Raw genomic sequence first — 20342 nt, 5'->3', positions numbered from 1 at the left:
TCATGGGCATCCCTGCAGGTGTGTCCCCTCCCCTTAGACAGTAAATCCACCTCCCCAGGACATCAGGTTTTCTGCTGTCCTCCTCCCTTGTGCAGTCCTACGCCTGGCATTTGGGTTTTCCACTTGTTTTCTGCCCTTTTTGTCCAGGCACCAACAATTCCTCATGATGCAGAGCGGCTCAGGGCTGAGTGCAGGGTACTTATGACAGATACAACAGTCTGTGAGTGCCGAGCTGTAAATAATGCAATATGCATGAAGTGTTCCATTTGTGTTTGCAAAAAAGCTACTTAATCACCAGAAAGAAAAAAAAAAAAAAAAGAAAAAAGAGAGAATTATGGAGAAAGAGGTATAATCAATTTGCACATTTCCAAAAAGGTCTAGTTTGTCATTGTTATCTTGAGATGGCAAAGTAAAAGCCTTAAAAACCCGTAATGATACTGTTAATGCAGGGAAATGACAAATCAATGGGTGAGCTGAGCAGGAGATGGGGAACCAGGAACTTCTTGGAACTGCTCTGTCAGGCTCCCTCTAGGACAGTGGTGAAACCACATGAAATGAGTAAATTTGTTCCTCCATCAGTAAAATGGACAAGGCAGCTACCTTACAGAGTGCACGAGTGGTTAATTCAGTTGGGTTTTCTAAGGAAGTGGAAGAGAAACCACGCTAAAAACTATTAGTACTCCCCTAGATGTACCTTGTTGAAAACAATATTGCTTTTGTACCTGCCCATGGGCACCTGCAGAAGGACCCTTGTGGCTCTCTGCACCTTCAAGCGCTCATTTGTGGCGGCTGCATGATTTTACATTTGAAATACAGATGTTGATATCGATGCTTATGGCTATGGGACATGGCTTCCTCCATCCTTCTGCAGTCACGAGCCATGGCACGGTCGAACACATGAAACTCCTAAAGGAAGTTTTGGGGGCACAGGTCTGGGTGCTCAGGCTGTTTCAAGGACTAATGTGCCGACATCTGAAATTCAGGCGTTTAAAACACTGCGAGCCGGGTGCCCAGGAACAGAGATTCATCTCGTATGCTGGCACACACTTCTGCAACCTTCCCTCTGGTTTTGATAGCAGCAGCTCCAGACCCCGAGCTGTTACAAGAGGAAAAAGCATCTTCCTGGTAGTATGATATCTCCTCTGGATCGTAGCGAGTTCCCTGTTTGCAATGCTAGGTATATATTGTTCTAGCAGTATGATGGCCGTTGGCATCAGCGGGGTGGTTGCCGCCTCGTGTTTGCTACTCTGGCCTTTCTCCTATTTTTAGGCAGTGGATTATACTTTCGGTAATTACTGCTTTGATGAGATACACATTTTCTGTAATGATTCTCACAGTCGGAGTGGACAAGGGCTGCCTTTGTATCACTGAAATGTTTAGACCCGGGTTACCAGACAGTCTCTTCTAGAATTATGCTCATTTAAAAACTGTCTTTGCTTTGACAACGTGCAGGAGGAAATCTCTGTAATTACTGGGTTGAGCTTTCTTTTTCTTCCTCCATGGATCCATACTTTTACACCACAGAATGAAAGCCATTACGGTTTGCTCCAGGCAGAACGGGTTATTTATTAATGTGTGAGCCTTTCTAAACAAAATGGATTTTTACTGTTGCGAGAGTCGGGCCGATGCATCATTATGACAACTTATTTCATTTCTGGGTAGCATTTTGAATTTCAGCGGCAAAAACACAAATTAAACCTTTTAGTAAAGTACCGTTCTAGCACTTTGGCTTTGTTGTCCAAACCAGAAAAAAAAAATTACTTATGTATCAAGTACAGGATCTGAAAATTCAGTATTTTTAAGCCTCTACTTTTATTTTGAAGATTGATGTTTATATCTAGATATCCTTAATTCCCCACTGAGAAACTGTTTGGTTTTTTCCTCTCAATGCTGACTCTCACTTACCAGCAGTCTTTCCTTTTTTTTGTAATAATTTAATAGGAGTCTGAACTGGTCTTTTACACTGTAAACACATCAGGCTTACAAATGCAGTTCAGCTCTTGCCGGGTTTCAAATGCATTTCTCTTTTGTGTGTGCACATGGTCTCATTAATTAGTTATCGTGTTCCATCAGCGGTTATACAAATGTAATTGATTATGCCTCGCTGCCCCATTTCCAGGATTTTGGCTGTCAGCTAATTAATGCAGGACAGGTTCTCAAAGAAATACTTCCCTCAGAACAAGCTGGAAAGACACATTCTTCAATCCCCAGCCTACTAAAGACTCCAGAAGAAGCGACAGTAGTATATGCAAATCAACGGGGGGGGTTTTTTTTGCATATGAAAAAGGGAGCCCAGAGCTGCGGAATAATTTGGCTGCTTGTAGCCTGTGTCGCTAAATTCCTCAGCAGAAGTGTGAGGTAGATTCAACGCACTTCCAAGGAAGTGAACAGCAGCTCCTGCTGCTCTTATGGCATGTTCGGCTACTTATTCTTCTTATTTGCTAGGACAAAAAAATCCTTGCCTTGCATGAGTAATCCTCGTGCATCTCAACACAACCGATTATATGAGTAATGTGAGCACAAGTCGATCAAAGAAGATGATTTAGAATAGTTTCTGTGCTTAGTCATTTATCATCAGCAGTCAGGCGAATGCCCTGCAACACCTAAGCGGTCTGTAGCGTGAGTAATACCCGGCGTTGTGGCGTGCGGGCTTTTTGACCTTTCCCAGTGAGTTAGTTATGAACGCACGTCTAAGACTAAATCAGCATCCAGGATGGTACTAGTGAAGCAGAATTAACCGAAGAATTATAAGTTCTTAAGAGTGCTAATAGCATAAAAATTAAGGTATTAGAATATTCCTGAGTGTTGCACATACGCTGGCCGGAGATGCCCTTGTGTGGCATGGGAAGCAGCACGAGCCAACATGATTGCCTTTAGCTTAAAATTTGCTTGCCGTTGAAGACCTGGCAGCTAATTGCATACTTGCTTTTAGCCTCCCTTACTGGTGAGACCCCCAAACCCAACCTCTTCCACAGAGGCAACACATTTTGTCTCCCTGCTACAGTTAAGTAGAGTCTCCCCACGGCGAGGTGCCCCGCCTGGCAAGTGTAACTCAACTGAAGTGCCCGCACGCAATTAAGAGCGGAGAGTCGAGTTGCTGAAACGTTATTGCTGTAGTTCTTATTTGTGCCGGAGCTCTCAGCCAAAGGAACTTGGCATATCCCTTCTTTCTGTCTTAATTTACTTTGTGCAGAGCTGGTGACCCTAGTTATTAATTGTGCATCTCCTGGTCCCTGTTGCTCCCACAGCCGGTTAATGAGTGGAACACACCTGCTATTGCCCAGGTGCCTTAGACGAGGCACTGGTGTACCCAGATGCTTCTGGAGCATCTCGCTGCAGGGCCGGAGTGGTGCGAGACCCAACACCGGTGCTTTCTGCCTGTTCCCAGCCAAGGATGGAGGACAGGCAGGAGAAGCATACGTTTCCTTCACTACCAGACCAGAGTGTTCAGATCCTACCTGGAGGCCACCCCGATATTGCTGGGCACCTGCGAACAGTTGCTCATTTAGTACTACTTAAGAGGTTCTTCGTTAAGACCCATTTCAATAATATTCTTAAGCACGGCTTAAAGATAAACTTTAATTGTGCTGCTGCAGGTGGAAGGTGCCCAGATGTGCAAGCGGCATCTAAACACAGGGGGCTGCCTCCATCCTCATGTTTGTTTAAAAAACTTCGTGGAGCAATACCCAGCCACACACAGGGAGCTGAGGACCTGCAGGAGGAGTGGACCAAGCCACCAACTCAAGTCACGGTCCCCAACAAGCCCGAGTCAGTGGCTGCTGAGAGGGGCTGCCCTCAAACCCACACATTTATTTTTTTTAGATGCTTACCTAAAGTTTTGACGCAGATACCCCCCTAGGCACTTGCAGTAACCCATTTCCCTATAGGCGGCAAACCACTTGATCCTGTAACTCTGTCCTCTCAAAATTAGGACATGGTACTTGAAAAACCTGCGCCGCAAAAGCTCTTCTTCTGTTCGCCTGCCAGGTAGATTTAATTTATGGTATCACGTATTTCAGTAAATTATTGATACAGTCACCGTGCAGAGGAACAGAAACAATGGAGTCACGTGCTGCGTGGCTCCACCTCGCTGGTTTTGTTTTCTAAGTGCCTGGGCTTCGCTCTGACAGTTTTATTGCAGGGAAAATAGTTTTCTCCTAGGGATGTTCCAGCCTGGTGACAGAAAGGGATGGGCTGTGGCGGCAGAGTCAATGCTAGCTGGAACGCCCAGCCCCGTGCCGATGACCGCACAGTCTGGAGGCAGGGCTGCTGTTCCATGAGCCGAGGAAACATATACAAGAGAAAAATTGCTCGGTACTAGAAGGCAGTTTCCAGTTGACAACTGCAGCTTAGCTACATCTCATTGCTTGTAAACGAAAAATGTTTTAGGAATCTCTGTGGCTCGTGGATCTATGTTAGAATCTGCTCCCATTTACAGTGTGGGAGGCTTAATGAGTTCAGCAGATTCACTCTGGAGTGAGGCGACACTCTGCCCAGCTCTTCACATCCATAGGAAGTAGCTTAAAAATGCCTACTGTGTTCGATGACTCTGGATCCTTTTGCATCCCTCTATCCACTCTCTCTCACAAGAATGACAAGTTGAGGCCCAACCATGGGTTTATATTTTATAGAGAGCAACTATCTGGAAGCAATTTCTTTTTTTAATTTTTTTTTTTAATCAATGTGAAAGACAGAAATGCTACCCACCTGCTAGTGGGGGGTTTTTTGTGTGACTTAGGGATCCCACTACCACACACAGATGAAGAGGTATTTGATTCTTTTTTACATTCTTATTTTTAAAATGTCTTAATAATCCAATGACTATATGTTGCTTAAACATATACATTATGATGATCTTAATAGCTCAGGTGCCCCGAAAGCAAAGTTTTGATTATTTGGGAGCTAAGAAGTCAGAGGGACTAAGTATATTCTGTTACAGACTCTCTTATCCTTTCTATTTATTTTTTTTTATGAAGAGCCTAGGTTTGTATTTATGTTTGTGTAAATTCTTGCCATCCTATTTGCTTGAGTGTTATAGGGCTTCACAGGAAAACCATTAATTCAGTCATTGAGAGATTATCCTGTTCTCACTGAATTTTCTAGAAAAACTCCTGTTGCCTTCAAGGGAAGATGGATGAAATCTTATTACATGTGTGTGATTTCAGAACTCGGAAAACAGACTGTCTTGTGTTCAAGAAGGAAGTAGTGTCAAGTCAGCCTATAAATATATGCTTTAAAATATTTTGGGCTGGAATCCTTTCTGATATGATCCCATCTGAGACTCTAAAGTTCCATAAAGAATGAATTCTCGTCATTTTCATATGATCCTAAAAAATTAGAGAAGGGTAAGATATGTCTTGACTTGGGAGTCATGACTGACTCACTAAGGAGAATGATTTATGTTTTAAATTGCTTCACTTTACCGCAATATGCACAAAGAAAGAAATTCTTTTTAGGGAGAGTTAATGAAAGAAGTTGGAAAACTGGGGGATTCGAAATATGAGTTGGACAGTCATTTGTTCTGCTTTTGGTATGCGGCCAAATATCCCATCCGTTGGGAATGTTGTAGCTGTCTAGAGGGAAGGCTGGGGCACCTGGGAGCAAAGTTGTACATCTCTGTGCCTAACTTGGGGAATTGAGGATCAAAGGTACCATTAATTCCACCAAGTTCATTTTGTCTGAATCGCAGGCCATTAGCTTTTAGGCAATTACTCCTGCAGGGAGCCCAGTGACTTGCTTTGGCTAAGTTGCATCTTTTGGGAGGACATCAAGTCTTGACATAAACAGATGGAGAATCCAGCAGATTTTCTGATAGCTCCTTCATCAGGTCATCAGCCCTCCACTGTTCAAAAATGCGATCCCTCACTTAAATCAGAATGTTTTGGCTTTAGCATCTCGGCACTAGCTCATGCTGTGCCTTTCTTTGGCAGACAGAGGAATAACTCAGTGCTTAGTAATTTCCTTTTGTAGAGGCTCTTAGATATAAGAACCAAGTTGCCTCCCACCCTTCTTTTTAATGAAATGAGTTGCTCAGGTGCTGTAGCTCCTCCATTGTAAGGGCCTTTCTCCACTCCTTGACAGACTTCGGCTTTTCTTTGTTCTTTTTATTTACTTAGGCTTTTCTTTTTTCTTTTTACTTACTTCCAATTTTATTGTCATTTTATGTCTACTGTATTCTAGCAGTCTCAGTTTCCAAGGGCTAAGATAAAATTTTCTTCCTACATCTCCCCTTACTGAGCAGAAATTGAACAAAGGTTGGGTTTTTTTCCTTTAGTCGTCTTCAACAGCTTTTCCTATTGCAGATATTGCCTCCATCCTGTCTTCTCAGATATGTACTGTATGTTTGGCTTTACTTTGAGAGGACCCAAGATTCTTGGTTGACATAATTTACTACTCATCAGTCTTTGTTTCGTTCGTAAAGTTCAGCACCTTGAACAGATGAAAATGGGAAACAGCACTTGGGCCTTCCATCCCCGCGAGAACCCCTTACTTCTCAGTTCTCATACAACAAGGGCTCCCCATGGAGCAGTTTCTTTTAAGAACACACAATTAGTCAGTTTAATCTAGGTAACTTTTCACTCCAGTATTGGTTTTGGCTTGTTTGAGGTTTTTTTTTGTTTGTTTACAGTATGTTGTTCAACTACGGTAAGTCATATGCCTCAGCAATGTGTACCAATAAAATAAACACATGTAAATATCTTTAGCAATCAGACTTTCAGTCTCATGACAGTTTTTGGGCAATTAAACAAATGCCTTGGCATGCTCAAATCTACTTGCCTACTACTTAGGGACACGGGGAAGATTAATTAGTTAATATGGTAGATTAAATCAGACATGGCCCTTTTGAGCTAAAAGTCTTCTCTAGGGTTGATCACAGCAATACTGCTTCCTACCCACCCCCCGCCTCCCCGAGCCTGAGTTGATGTAGGAAGCCCTATATTAGAGCTCTCTCCATACAGCCTCTGACAGGAAGGCACCAAGTCGATCTGTATAAACTAGCATTTAATAGGCCACAAAACGTGAGCTGGAAAGCAATTCTGAGAAAAGAGATTAGGCTTTTCAATACAGCGATGCTGAAGCACACCCACCCGGGGCTGAGGCGGGCAGACGGTTGGTATTAGGCAGTTCGAAAATACCCGTGCGGAATCAATAAACGGCACCGACTCGGGGGGTGACGTAAAGAGGAAACCAACTCCATTACCAGCCTGGAAGTCAGAGGGAGTTTTGCCGGCGCCGGCGGGAGCACGGAGCCGTTTAACGGGGTCCGTGTGCGCCGGCCAGGCCGCCTCCGTTGGGGCGTGAGGGGGGGAGGCCTCGGCGGGGGCCGCCTGTGCCCGGGGCCGCCCCGTCGGGGCTTCAGCACCGCGGACAGCGCCCGCCCGCCTGCCCGGCCCCACGCGTGACCCGGCTCCGTCCCGCGGCCCCGCCACCCCCGCGTCGCCCCCCCCCCGCCCCATCCTGCCCCCGCGTCCGTGCCCTCCTCCCTCTCCGCTCCTCTTTTCTCCCTCCCGCCCCCCACACACAACCCCAGCAGCGTCCCGACCTTCCCCTCGCGTGTTTTGCGCGGTAACGTGTTGCGAGAGCTGTCTCTTCGGTCAGGCCACCCGCTATTCCCCCTCTCACTCTCCCCCCCCCCACACCCCCCTTCCCGTTTCCGATCAATCCCATGCCGTCAGCCCTGACGCCCCCACCACCTCCTCTCCTCCGCCCCTGAGTGGCCCCACACTTTGTAAACACGGAGCCGCAGCCTGGCCGGGGATGCCCGAGCGGGTTGGGGTCCCCCGTGGCCTGGAGGAGCCGGGGTGCTCCCCGTGACGCGCCGGCCACCGAGCGGGGCAGAAGCCGGCACCGTGTGCGAGGCGGGGGGGGAAGGCTCACCCTCTCCCTCCTCCATGGGGCCGCCGGGCCAGACCTCTCCCGGCCTCGCAGCCGGGCCCCCCCGCACCCCGGGAGGCTCCGAGCAGGAGGGCGGGAAGCGCCTCTCCCCCCCCCCCCGCCGCCCCCTACACCCCTTCCTCCATCCCCGTTCCCCTCCCCGGTGTTGCGGGGCACTCACCGCCGGGCGCGGAGGGCAGCGGGCGGGCGCTGCTGCGGAGCCGCCGCGGGCGCGCACCCCGGCGGGGGCGGCTGCGCTGCTGCAGCCGGCGGCGGTGTCGGGGGGCGGGGGGGGAGGGGGGTTGCGCTGGGCACCGCCGGCCCCGGCTGCCGGCCGCGCAGGCAGGGCGGAGGGATGGAGGGAGGAGGGATGGAGGGAGGAGGGAGGGATGGAGGGAGGGAGGAGGGCGCTGCAGCTCCTCAATTATTCAGCGCTTCCCCCTCTCCGCGCTCTCCCCGCCTGCCGCATGTGACCGCCCGGCAATAGCCGGGGGTCGGGCCGGGACCCGGAGACCTCCCTCCACGGGGCTGTCACCCCCACGGCCACCTCCCCACCCACCGAGTCCTCCCTGCCTGCTCAGGTGTCCTGAGGGCTGCCGGCGGCACCCCCCCTAGATTGCCTGGCTGCTGGAAAATAACTCTCCTGGCTGCTGGAAAATAACTCCCCTGGCTGCCTCCTCCAGAGCAGGGTTTTCCTCTCCCCGGGGACGCGGGGCGGGGGACTCCCCCTCTTTTTTCCCCTTGAGCCGTGCTGTGAGGTTTGGGTGCTAATACTGTAATCCCGGAACAGGCAGAATTAGGACTGAAATAACGCCTCATGCATTGCAGCATGCTGTGGTGTCCAGCCCTCTGCGTGGTCTGGCTGGGAGGAGTTAGATACCGGGTGCGGGATATATTTTATACCCGAAGCTGCTTTTGAGGATAGCTGGAATATTTGGAATACAAGGTATTTGCATTTGGGGGATAGCTGGAATAGCTGGAATACAAGATATTTGCATTTTTATTTTCTTGATTCTTGCTATTCGGTTCTCTCCGGAAGCAATCCCTCTCTCTATTTGTATTCGTACCATTTTGCCATCAAATTCAAACCGGTTTCATGTCCAGTGGTGTCTGGCGAGGGTCAGATTCAGTCTCCGTTACAGCTGCATGCTGTAACTTCTAACAGGACCCATTCCCGGGTACAGCGTGTGCCTCGAGTGGAGAGAAGCTATTAATTCTCTGAACACTGGAACAAATGTCTGCTGGTAAAAATGGAAGGTGTAATCCTTCAGCTTTGGGTCAGTTTGGGAAGCCAATGTTTTGTCTAATGTAAGTGACCCCTGACAGGAACGGCATCGCTGGCAGTGACCTTCTGGGCACCTGCAGACAGCAACCCTGCGCAGCCCAACACAGCCAGGATGTCCATGACCCTGTCTTTGGGTGGGATAGAGGACCCCACGTCACCTCCGATTTCCTTTCCAGCCCTGATTTCTGTGATATTTTTTGTGGCTTTCCAGGCAAATGCCATCATTTTCCCAGTTTCTTACCAGGCTCCTCCTTCTCCCCAGCTTAGCTTTACCTCCCTGTCCTCCCTCCCTCGCAGCAGTCTCTTTGCAGCCCCTCTCTTCCCACACAAGAACGGAAAAGACCTCTCCCAGGTTACTGCTGGTCAGCAGAAAGTGTCACCACAGGATGACACGGTGCTCCATTCCCTTCCTGCCGCTCTGGCCAGCACACATCACAGCACACAGCAGAAAAAGCCTCGCCAGAGCCAAAGCGCGGCCAGCTGATTACCCTCCTCGCAACCAGCAGTTTTGAAACCTCTGTTTTTATTCTTTCCTTTATTCTTTGATTGCCTGAAAGCAACGCTCAGAGCTGCAGCTGCTCTCCTGTCTCTCTCCTTAGTCCCCATGCTTCCCATTTGGGAAGCCTTCTCTGCCTTCCCCCAGCTGCTTTTGCCCAGCGCGCGGACACCAGACGCAGCTGCGGATGGCTGATCTTGGGAGCTTCCCTTTGACTAAATCTGAGCAAAAGAGAAAAGCTTCTCCGTTTGCTATTGCATCTCGTTTGGCAGTGAGTGAAAGGAGTGTGCGAGGAAAGGATGCGGGTATGCGTGTGTTATTTCTGAAATGACCGTCAGCGTGGCCAAGTTTTAATGGGACTTATCTGCGTGTGTGTGGGTCCAGAGCCATTCGAGGCGTATTTACCCCTTGGGGCTGGGACCGCACGCCCTGAGGCTGATGCTGCCAGCACGTTTGGCCTGTTTCAGTGTGGTTGGTGTCTGCAGAGAGGGGCTTTTGTTGTCCTCTTAGCAAAGCCTTGTAGCACCCAAGTTTGTATAAATCATTGTGCGCTGCCACGAACCGGCTCCTGCCTTCCACCTTCCCTCTTGCTGTACAGTAGTTTTCCGGACCCTGCTGCAGTCCAGCCTTTATCTGTTTTTTATTTATTTGTCTCTGTTGTACCTCCAGTTAGCTACCTGAAACACCCCGCCGCCACCTTGGGTAATAAAAGGCGCAAATGTTTTGTCAGAGGCTCACTTAAGCTCTGTCTCATTAATCCTGACCCTGTCCTCCTGAGCTTTGTAACTTCCAGTCTTGCAGGAAGACGAATTTCTACAGCTGCCCTTCCGATAGTGCTCCTCAATTTGATTAAATGTGAGCCTGTCATCTGGATGAGGCCAAGGTACCCTCTAGACAAGTCCCGTCAGCGAGATCACCCTCAGATTAGGGTGAAATTTCCCACGGCAGCCAAGCACACGATGACACTTTTGTGGCGGGATTTCCTCTGTCCCCCGGCGCTGCCTAGTTTCTAGATCAAAATAATTTCTGCCCTTTTTTCTGGAACAGCAAGTGGCTGTCTGACTCGTCATTTAAATACTTAATCCTATTTTGAATTTGACCAAGGCTTTGGCCTCAATAACACCTTATCACAGGGATCTCCACCAGCTGCTGTCTCATTATCTCGGCTATTTTGCTTATCAGCGTCAAACGCGGCCTTTCTGATTTTGTGGGACATCATAACTTCATTTTTTGTGACTCTGAATTCACACGGACAGAAGCTGTCTTCTGATCGATTTTCTTTCTTCCTTTTATTAATATGTTTGTTTACCTCTCTCATAATCCCCTCATACTTTTCTCATCCGTGACTAATTAATCGTGCCATTTAAATACCACGATTCCTGCAGTTTTCTGGGCTATTTCTTTGTCTACAGATCTTTTCATTAGGATAGTCAACATGCTCTTGACCTGCTGGCCTCCGAGTCCCTCTAGGGCTTCCAGCATCCTCACCTCATGGGCCCTCTTTCCCTTCATGAAACCTCCTCAAAAAGGAAAAGCTCATCTCTAATTCCTTTATTTTGCTGAGTCTTCCTTAGTGTTGTTTCTCAAAATGGTTTGCCATCATCAAAACTGACTAATGGGCTGTTGAGAAGAGATCGCTTGGGTTCCCCTGGGATTTACGTCGGGCTCCCAACCTGTGTGCTTGGCCACCCCACCACATTTTTGTTGGTTTTGCGAAGGCGCACTGGTTTGGGTTATGTTTCCAAAGAGAAAAGTTATTTGAAAGAAATGAAGTTGTGGAAGAAAAACTATTTTGGAATCAAATCAAATGCCGATCAGGAAGTGCATTTGAGATGGGCACGAGAATTGAAAATTATTATCTATGTTCACATGTTCGCTCCCCAACGCCACTGGGCACTACCAGGGAGAAGCCGCAGCATCTTTTCCTCGCTGTTTCCGTGTCCGGCTGCGCTCCCTCCACCAGCGCCTGTTAGATGAGCGGGGCTGAAGGCACAGTCTCCATCACACGCTCATCATTTAGCGAAGGCGGTTGGAGAGTGTCAGCTCTTAGGAAAGATTGATATTTTGTGGAAAAGCGCGACTTTTGTCCGCAAGCACCAGGCTGCTTACAGGCACATCCTACGAAGCAGGCGCTGGGACGCAGTGATGGGAGCGGGTTAGACCTCCGCCTGCTCGCTCTGCGTGTCCGAGAGCTCGTGTCCACGGCTTTGGCAAGCGTTCTTGCTCCAGTTTGGTCCAGGGCATCACAAGATAACGCACTGAAGAGCAGTAGTTTCAAAGTTCAGTGCACAGTGCCTCTGAGCAGAGGCCAGATGGAGCCCTGCGGAAGTGCCGGTATTTTTAGAAATGTGGCCAGAATGCTTGGCCACTTTTTTTCTTCCTTTTCCATCAGCTGGAACCTCAGCGAGTTCCCTATAGAGGTCAAAGTGTTGGAGGCATTAACGTAGGAGGATAAGTAGATGGATTAATCTTGCCGTCTCATCTGCTGTTGATGGCAGGTGGTACGATGAATACCAGCTCCAGGAAGGGTAGTCCTGCCATTAAAGCCCCAATTCAAGACTTAGAAAACCTCACTCAAGTTACTGACCCTGCAACAGGTTTCCTGGGCCGGCTTCGCTGTTCTTTGCAGTCCTAATGCTGGGAAACGATAGCGAAAATATTGCCCAGTCTCAGCGGGCGTGTTGGCTGCGTAGGCTGTCATTTCTTTGTGTGAGGGACTGTCTCTACGTGCTTGATGGGACCCTGACCTCAGTGGGGCCATGTGGCTGGGCAAATGCGATTCGCTGGGCAGAAGAAAGCAAGCCCCTTGAGTGGTGAGCTGTACCTCCCTCCTCCCTGACCCCTTCGTGAATTCTTACCCTGATGCACAGGGACTGCAGCCCTGGCACAGCAGGGAATGAGCCCAGTGCTCACGGGGCACCTTCTTCATTATTTAAATTATTTTTCAGTAGTGGAACTGGCCATGGGCTTAATTTCTGCTCAGGGGGCCGGAAAGGGTTCATGTGCCCTGCCAAGTGGCATCTTGGACAGGTTAAAAGGCAACAGCAGTGTGGATATTTCTCATAATATCAGGGTGCTTCCCCGCTGTGTGGGAGGGGAACCTCAATGGTGTGGAAGAATAAACAGAAATTGGGGTAAAAACCCAACGCAGCGAGGCCTGGGGGTGCTTTGCCATTTGATTTTATCCAGCTAAGATTTCTCCCAGGCTCGCTCTTTCTTTCTCCACATCCTTCATGTCAGGTTGAGCGGAGAAGACGGGTAATGCATCCATCAAACACGTTCCCTGTTCAGATAGACGTGGGGTGACGGAGCATTAAAGAAATCCGTTTCAGAGCCATATGCCAACGTACAGTCCAAGTCTAGTTCCAGCGTGAGCTGTGGCCTCTCCCCCGGCTGGAGGCCGTCGCTGGTGCCTACAAAAGAAGCGATGTCCTCTGGTTGTGCCGGCACTGTCCCCAGCACGGAGCTCCCACTGGCACCAAAAGAGCTGCGTTAAGCTCGGCCATGGGCAGATAAAGACCCAAGTGATGGGGTCAGGGGCCGCATGGGGTGGGGATGCATGTGGGGACACCCCACCTTGGGGACAGCGAGTCCCAGCGGGGCTCCTCTTCCCGTGCTGGGGCTGCAGCGGGGCGCAGACGTGCCTTTGGGGGACGCTGGGATAAAGCAGCAGCCAGCGAGAGGGGATTAAACGATTCAGGGTTTGGAGGCTGCTGCCTTATTTAAAGGACCACACACTATTTTTTTCTTATCCAGAGAAGACTGCGTTTAACAACAAACCAGGCAGAAGTGTCTTTGTTGCCTTCTCGTTTTCTTCATCCCATGGTTTAACATTAAGGTGTAGTTGATAAGTGCGATCCGTCCATCCAGGTCACACCACGTATGCGGTGATGATTATGTCTTAATCAAGTGAAGCTTGATACATCGCTGGGTATCGGTTCCCACTGTTCTGTAGGTGGGTTTAGCTCTTCTGGATTTCACTTAAAGTAACAGGGGATGCAGCTGGTGTCAGATTTTGGTCTAGGTTATCTGTTCCAAGAGTGACAGATAAAGTACCGTAGCACAAAAATGATATCAGCACAGGGACATTGGATGGATTTATTGGCACATTACATGCAGGATGGTACTCTGGATGTAGAGTCACCCCTGGGAAAGATCTCTGACTGTGTTAGGAATGAGTTTGACTCCTGTCGGGTGGTCCCGAGAAGAGCAGCCCCTATTTGGTGTCTTTAAGCTCTACAAAAGCCACCAGCCACCTTGGGTTTGATGTGACGTACAACACGCAGGCTGTATCTGCCGGCACTGCCCCGGTCTGGCACTTCAGTGCTTACTCCGGAGCAGTGCGTCACCGTCTTTGCCACCCGTCATGTGCCCTGTAGAGAGACGCCTCTCCAGCTGAAGAGGATTGCTTGGCATAGCCACTTACTCCTCTCAATAAATCTGTGGCTGTAGCAGGAGCCGTGCTGGGCTAGCTTTAGGCAGAAACTCACTGTGTCACTAAAGAGCTCAGAGAGAACATTTTTACTTTGGTATAGGAGCAGGTGCCGTAAATGGTTTTGTTAAAGTCTGCTATTGCTTTGAGAGCAAGGCTTTGGCATGGGGACGCATCTCGTAGCCCGGTTCATCTGCAACGAGCAGGGGGCAGGAAAGAAGTGTTGCTGCAAGGGCTTCTTGTTCTGGGAGGTTGTTGGGGGGGGGGTGACTTGCTCTGCTGTGATGTTGCACACACCAGGCTGTGTTTGATCTCCATCGCTTTCCCCTGTTGCCTCTCATGGCCGCCATCCTGGACTCCTTTCAGCTCCCCATCACCTGTACCTTGTTGCACATGGCTGGCAGAGCCGGGTTCTGGGGGTGCAGTGGTGACCCCCATGCTCCACATGGGGCTGGGGAGCATTACCGAATCACCGAATCACAGAATCACACAATGTTTCAGGTTGGAAGGGGCTTTAAAGGCCATCTAGTCCCACCCCCCTGCCCTGGGCAGGGACACCTCCCACCAGACCAGGCTTCTCAAAGCCCCGTCCAGCCTGGCCTTGAACACCTCCAGGGATGGGGCATCGACAACTTCCCTGGGCAACCTGTTCCAGTGCCTCACCGCCCTTATAGTAAAGAATTTCTTCCTGATATCCAATCTAAATCTCCCCTCTTTCAGTGTGAGGCCATTACCCTGTGTCCTGTCATTACACTCCCTGATCCAGAGTCCCTCCCCATCTCTCCTGGAGCCCCTTTAGGGACTGGAAGGGGCTCTAAGGTCTCCCCGGAGCCTTCTCTTCTCCAGGCTGAACACCCCCAACTCTCTCAGCCCGTCCTCACAGCAGAGGGGCTCCAGCCCTCTGATCATCTTTGTGGCCCATCCACAAAGCCATCTGGTGGCATCCATGAGCCATCTGTCCCCACTGTGACACGCTACGGTGACAGGTCCAGCGTACCCTCTGCTGGGCTGCCCACCCACAGGAGAAGCTGTTCTGTTGTCCTGAGTAAAACCAGCATTAGGCCACAGTATTTGGTTTGGGTTTGTACACAGGTGGCTTCTTACACGCTACTGCCGAGAGATCCAGGTTCAAATTAGCGGTCTTCAGAGTATTTTAGCGTTTGCTTGCCAAATTTTACCCAGAGACGGAACTATTTCTGCTTGAATGAAAAAAAAAAAAAACCCACCATGTTTTTTTTTTTTCTGCGGGGGAAGAGAAAAAGATGTGAATGTTTCCTTGGATTTTAACTGTCTGCTTGATTTATCCATCTTGCTGCTGATAATGGACGGGGCTTTGCCCATCCCGGGGTTTGGAAAGAGGCCGCTGTTTGTGCGAGTGTGTTTGCTTTGCATGCAAATAAGAGGGTTTATTGTCTGTTGTTTGTTTCCCGCAAAAATGCAGCTTTTCGCGTGTCCAGAATAACTGCCGTCATCCCAGGAGCAGGCCTTGCGGGAAAGGAAAGGTTTGTGAACATCCCACGGTCTGAGGCTAAGTGGCATCAGCTATTCAGCCGGAGAGCACTGCTCGTCTGCTCTGAAACCGGCAGCACTGCAGGAAAAAAAAGGACTATATTGATCTGATAGTTTGTTGTCATTGACGTTTCTATTGATCTGCTATTCCCCGATGATTTCTTACTGCTAAAGCCAAAGGGCGGTGTTGGGAAGGGTCAACACCGAAGGCGAAAACGTTACCTAGGTGAAACCACAGTGCAGTTTTCCTTGGAGTAAACGCCGTTTCTCAGTTGAAGCTCAGCCAAGATATTTCGGCTAGGTCATTCCAGGTCTGCTCAACCTGATTTTGTATCTCAGCTGAAGGACAACGAGCCAAAGCCTACACCTCTGAAGTCACCGTGGATTTAATATCGTAATGCAGCCTTGGCCGAGTGCTGCTTGAAAGAGCAGAGTGGCACGGATTGAATTACCTGCAGCATATTAGTCGAAATCTCCGATGCAAGACCCGCAGGGCCTGGTGCAGCTCAGCTTTCAGGGAAGGTTGATAAGATCGTAGCCCGTGGCAGCATAGTTTTAGGTTTTAATTTGGTATTCATTATGTCATTATCAGCGATCAGGGTCCAGGCTCGCTTACGAGCTGCTAATGGGATCTCCAGCCGCGCGGCTGCCGGCTCCGCTGGCTTTGGGGCAATGACTTGCCGCGTGTCGGGTCTCTGGTGTCGGCACCCGTGGCACGGAGCAACCATCCTTTAACCACCCTCCTTTGGTACATGGGGGGTGCCCTGTCCGTCAAACTACCCCAAAGACGCTTTAAAAACCAGGTAGAAGGAGGAACGCGAACCAGATGGCTTCTCTGGAGAATGAAGATTGGATTTCGGTTAGTTTGTGTATCTTCTAGTAACTTAAAATAGCCTCCTTTCTGTTTGTTGAGGCAAATAAGACAAGACATTAATATGCACATCCTAGCAGTAAATAGGTTTCAAGCAAGCTTCTGCAGCGCTGGGGGAGGATATTAGGACAGCGTGGTTTTCATCACGGATGTGCCAGCTAGTATGCAAAAAGATTCTGCTCTTACAAAGCAGGGAAAGGATTGGAAGGTTGAGGAAAAAATAAGTTTTTCCACTACTATGTAGACAGAAAAAAAGGTCGATCCAGAAGAGAACACAAATACTAGTATTGCTTCTAATTCAGATAGATCTAATGCTAAAAATTACACCTTTTTAGCTCCAAATGGGTTTTGGAGTGGGCTGGGTATAGATATGATGTGGCTCTTGAAATCAGGTGGATTGTACATAAATAAAATGCTGTTTACGTTGACCCATTCTGCTTTTTTAAAAAATTGTATTTATTGTTATTTTCCCGGCCCTTAACTTTGCACATTTATGAAGACGGGCTTTCAGAAATTACATCTCATGGCAAAATCCACTGGGCTTTTCCACAGAGGAGTTAATGGCCCTTATGAAAAGGTTTACCTAATCTGAGGTGATGTTTTCAGTCTCACGAAAGCAGCGCTGAGCGGAGCTGGAACGAGGGCTGGAGAAGAGCTGGTGCCATCTTCTCTGTGCAGAGCCCACGGGAAAATGCTTGGTTTCCTGCTTTGGGGTACAGTAAAATAAATTTCAATTAAAAACCAGGAGGAGTGAATGAGTAATTTCTTAATGTATCCAGTCAGCAAAAGAGAAACAAACACATCAATTAGACAAACCAGATTAATGCTAGGGGGGTTGCGTCCTCGCTGCCCACATAAAGCATCGACAGCCCGGCTTCTGCTCAAATATACCCTGATAAACCTGGGCAATAACTGATCTGTATTTACCTTCTTGATTTATGGGAACAGAGATTAGCAAGGACTCCCAAGCATATGATTCAATCATGTTTCTCACGGCTTATACAACTGCTGGTTATAAAATTATCCCTGTAAGCAAGGGAAAACTCCTCCTTCCATCCCCTCTCCAGCTCCTCGAGGGGGATGTAAGCCTTCGGTGGTCCTCACCGCCCATCGCTGGAGATGGCATTTATGTCCTGGACCCACGGGGTACAGTCACCCTCATCCACACTCTTCATGTTTGGGTACGGTGTTTGATTTTGCCTGTGAAAAATACAATATTTGAACTGCGTTTTGATGACCTGCATCAAACAACAAGCCAGGGCTGTGGGCTCGCTGCCTCGCTGCAGGGAAAGGAGATGTGCCACAGCTCCTCTGGGGACAACAGGGACCCCAGGTGCCCCAACCAGGCTCAGGACACACGGCACATGCTGGGGGCTTGGCAGGGTGGGCAAAGCTAATGGCAGGTGGTTTTTAACCATACGGGAGCACGAGAAAGCAAGCAAACAAACCTAAGCAGCAGAGGAACCGTGCAGCGCTACAAAGGGAAGGAGGAAAAGCCCTCTGCTCAGCGCTCGTCATCATCTCTTACATAGGCACTATCACAAGCAATTAAAAAAACGTTAATGCTCCGTTATTTTCCCAACGGCCTAATAAAAATGGTTTTAATCCCAGTTTCTTATTGCCATTCCCTCTGTGCCGGTGGATTTCAAGGAGCTGGTGGGTGCAACACTGGCTTTTCTGCAGCCCGGATAACTGGGGCTGGCCACTGAGTCCTTCCCACTGGGAAGCATCAAGCTGAGGGACGGGAGTCAAAGCTGCTCAGCGCTTCCTGGGAACAGCAACCGGTTGCTGCTGAGCCACAAGCTGCTCCGGTGCGGTGCCACCGGTCACCCCAGGGGACAGCGGGTACCTGCCCGGCTTTCACTGCTCCCCGCTGCCCGCACAGACGCAGCCCCACAGCGAGGAACAGCAGCACCGACGGCGGCCGAAGGGATTGAAACCAATGCCCTTCTCATAGCAGATCTGCGCTTTGAGGAGAAATTAAAATAGGTCTTCTACTGACGACTTTGTTGTGCTGGTACGGGATTATTCCTCGTGCGAGATCCGAATGGCGACTTGGCTGCTAATTTTGCCATTATGGATTTTCCTGGGGTGTTTTTATTGCACAGATAAGAGTAAGGAGAGTTACGCATAATGAAATTTTGCTGTAGGATAGCACATATTATAGTGTCTAACAGTTATTTGACCCTCCCTCCCACCCTGCTGACTAACGTATGTATAAACAGGCTTCACCCAGCTTGAATTCCCACTTCCCTTTCCCGGTCACCGGGGAGTATGAGCTGCCTGGTGCTCTGTGCTGCGCACGGGGCACGCCGTACCCAACAACATCAGTTCCTGAAATACATTCTAGAGGTGCACGCCTGCAGGCAATTTGTGTCCTCTCGTGTGTGGACACAAGACCAGACCAAAAAACCAGTTGGTCCTGGGGTTTCTGTGAGGTTCCTGGTGTTGCAGCACCCAGGAGGGGATGTAGGAGGATGCGGTTTACTGGGCGTTTCACTCTTTCCGCTCTGGAAAGAGCTGTTTAGCAGAGTAATTTCCCTTTTCCTGCTGGGCCCTAGCGTGGAGGTGCGTTACGCTTCAACACAGTTGCTGTGGAGCATCACCGGCCGCTGCTGGGTGACTTCTCCCAGGTGGCTCTTCATCAGCTGGTCTTTGGAGAGGGGGATGGTGAACAAGGAACGCTGGCTTGACAAGATGTGTGTTTTCCTTTCTTTCTTTTTTTTTTTTTAAGCAAGAAACCCTAGTGTTTTGTTGACACAGAGCAAGTAACAGTTCATTTGCAACTCCCCAAATGAAGCTAAATTACTCTGAATAAATTGAATATTAAAGCAACATCTGAGCAAACCCAGTCTCCTGATGGATGGTTTAGTCCTACTTGGAAATGCCTAACAGAAATTAGGCAGCAGGAAATTTAGGCATGTTCAGCCTAACGGGTTCCTCAAAGATAACCGACGACAGCCCCTACCCACCCTCCCAAGGCCCTCTTCGTAGCACTTATCTGAGTCTATCCTCCACGTTTTATGGGCTTTCCATGACTTATAAGATATTATTTCCTGCTGGCAGTGGATTGTTTGAGTATTTCCGAGTCTGAGCGTATTCACAAGAGGAATACTACCAGTCGATCTCACTGCACAGCAGCGCAGCAGCTCGACTCTGGATGGACGAAAACAAACGAGTATTTAAATTGAAGAGTCCTTTGACATTGTGCAGTTAGAGGTGTTCTTCCCTATGATAATTAATGATTTTGAAGGCAGGCAGCAGGGGACGGGGGAGAGCGGGAGGGGAGCGATGGCCCTGGCAGGCTGTGCCCAGCTGGGGGACCCGTCGCCGGCTCCTCTCCACAGGAGAAGCAGCGGACATCTGTGGGGAGGGAATAAATTCATACCCAACACCAAAGCAGAAATCTAGAGCCAGAGCCATGCTGTCTCTAAGGAAATTTGTGATTTTTGCCTCTGGTAGGAAGGACCGCTGGGTAATGCATAGCTGTCAGTGGGTGCCAAGCAGCCAAATCCAGCAGCGGAGCCCTACGCGCTTGAAGCAGAGCTGGATTTGCCCTGCTTGTTCTGCTTTATCGGTGCCCTTTCCCAACATTTTCCCTTGTAGAGGTTGTAATTTTCTGTCAAATTGTAACTGCAGAGCTGTGCATTTTAATCCTGTGTAATGACAGTCCTCAGGAACTCGGTCGTCCCCTGCATCACACATCCACCGTCCCCCCTTGCCCCTGCAGAAGCGGATTGAAGGGCCATTATGGGAGGTGGCTGAAAGGGGGGGTCTTGTTCTCCGAGACCTTTCTTGTTCCTCCCGCTATTATTTTTAGAGCTCTGACTGGAGGTTCGCTGCCGCAGAGACAACCTCCTCCCCGGCACTCCCT

At 49.3% G+C, this 20342-nt stretch overlaps 1 protein-coding gene across 1 annotated transcript in view; it reads right to left on the bottom strand.

Moving 5' to 3' along the window:
- Positions 1–8350, bottom strand: part of SLC7A14 (solute carrier family 7 member 14) — a 34108-nt gene extending 25758 nt beyond the window's left edge. Inside the window, exon 1 of the mRNA XM_074591412.1 lies at positions 8057–8350. The gene's annotated coding sequence lies outside the window, so the exon portion shown is untranslated. The remainder of the gene's footprint in view (positions 1–8056) is intronic.
- Between the last annotated feature and the right edge of the window lie 11992 nt (positions 8351–20342).

This window comes from Larus michahellis, chromosome 6 (assembly GCF_964199755.1).
Source record: "Larus michahellis chromosome 6, bLarMic1.1, whole genome shotgun sequence".
Classification (NCBI taxonomy): Eukaryota; Metazoa; Chordata; class Aves; order Charadriiformes; family Laridae; genus Larus; species Larus michahellis.
Note: the sequence above shows the minus strand (reverse complement) of the source record. Positions and strands in the feature narration are given on the sequence as shown.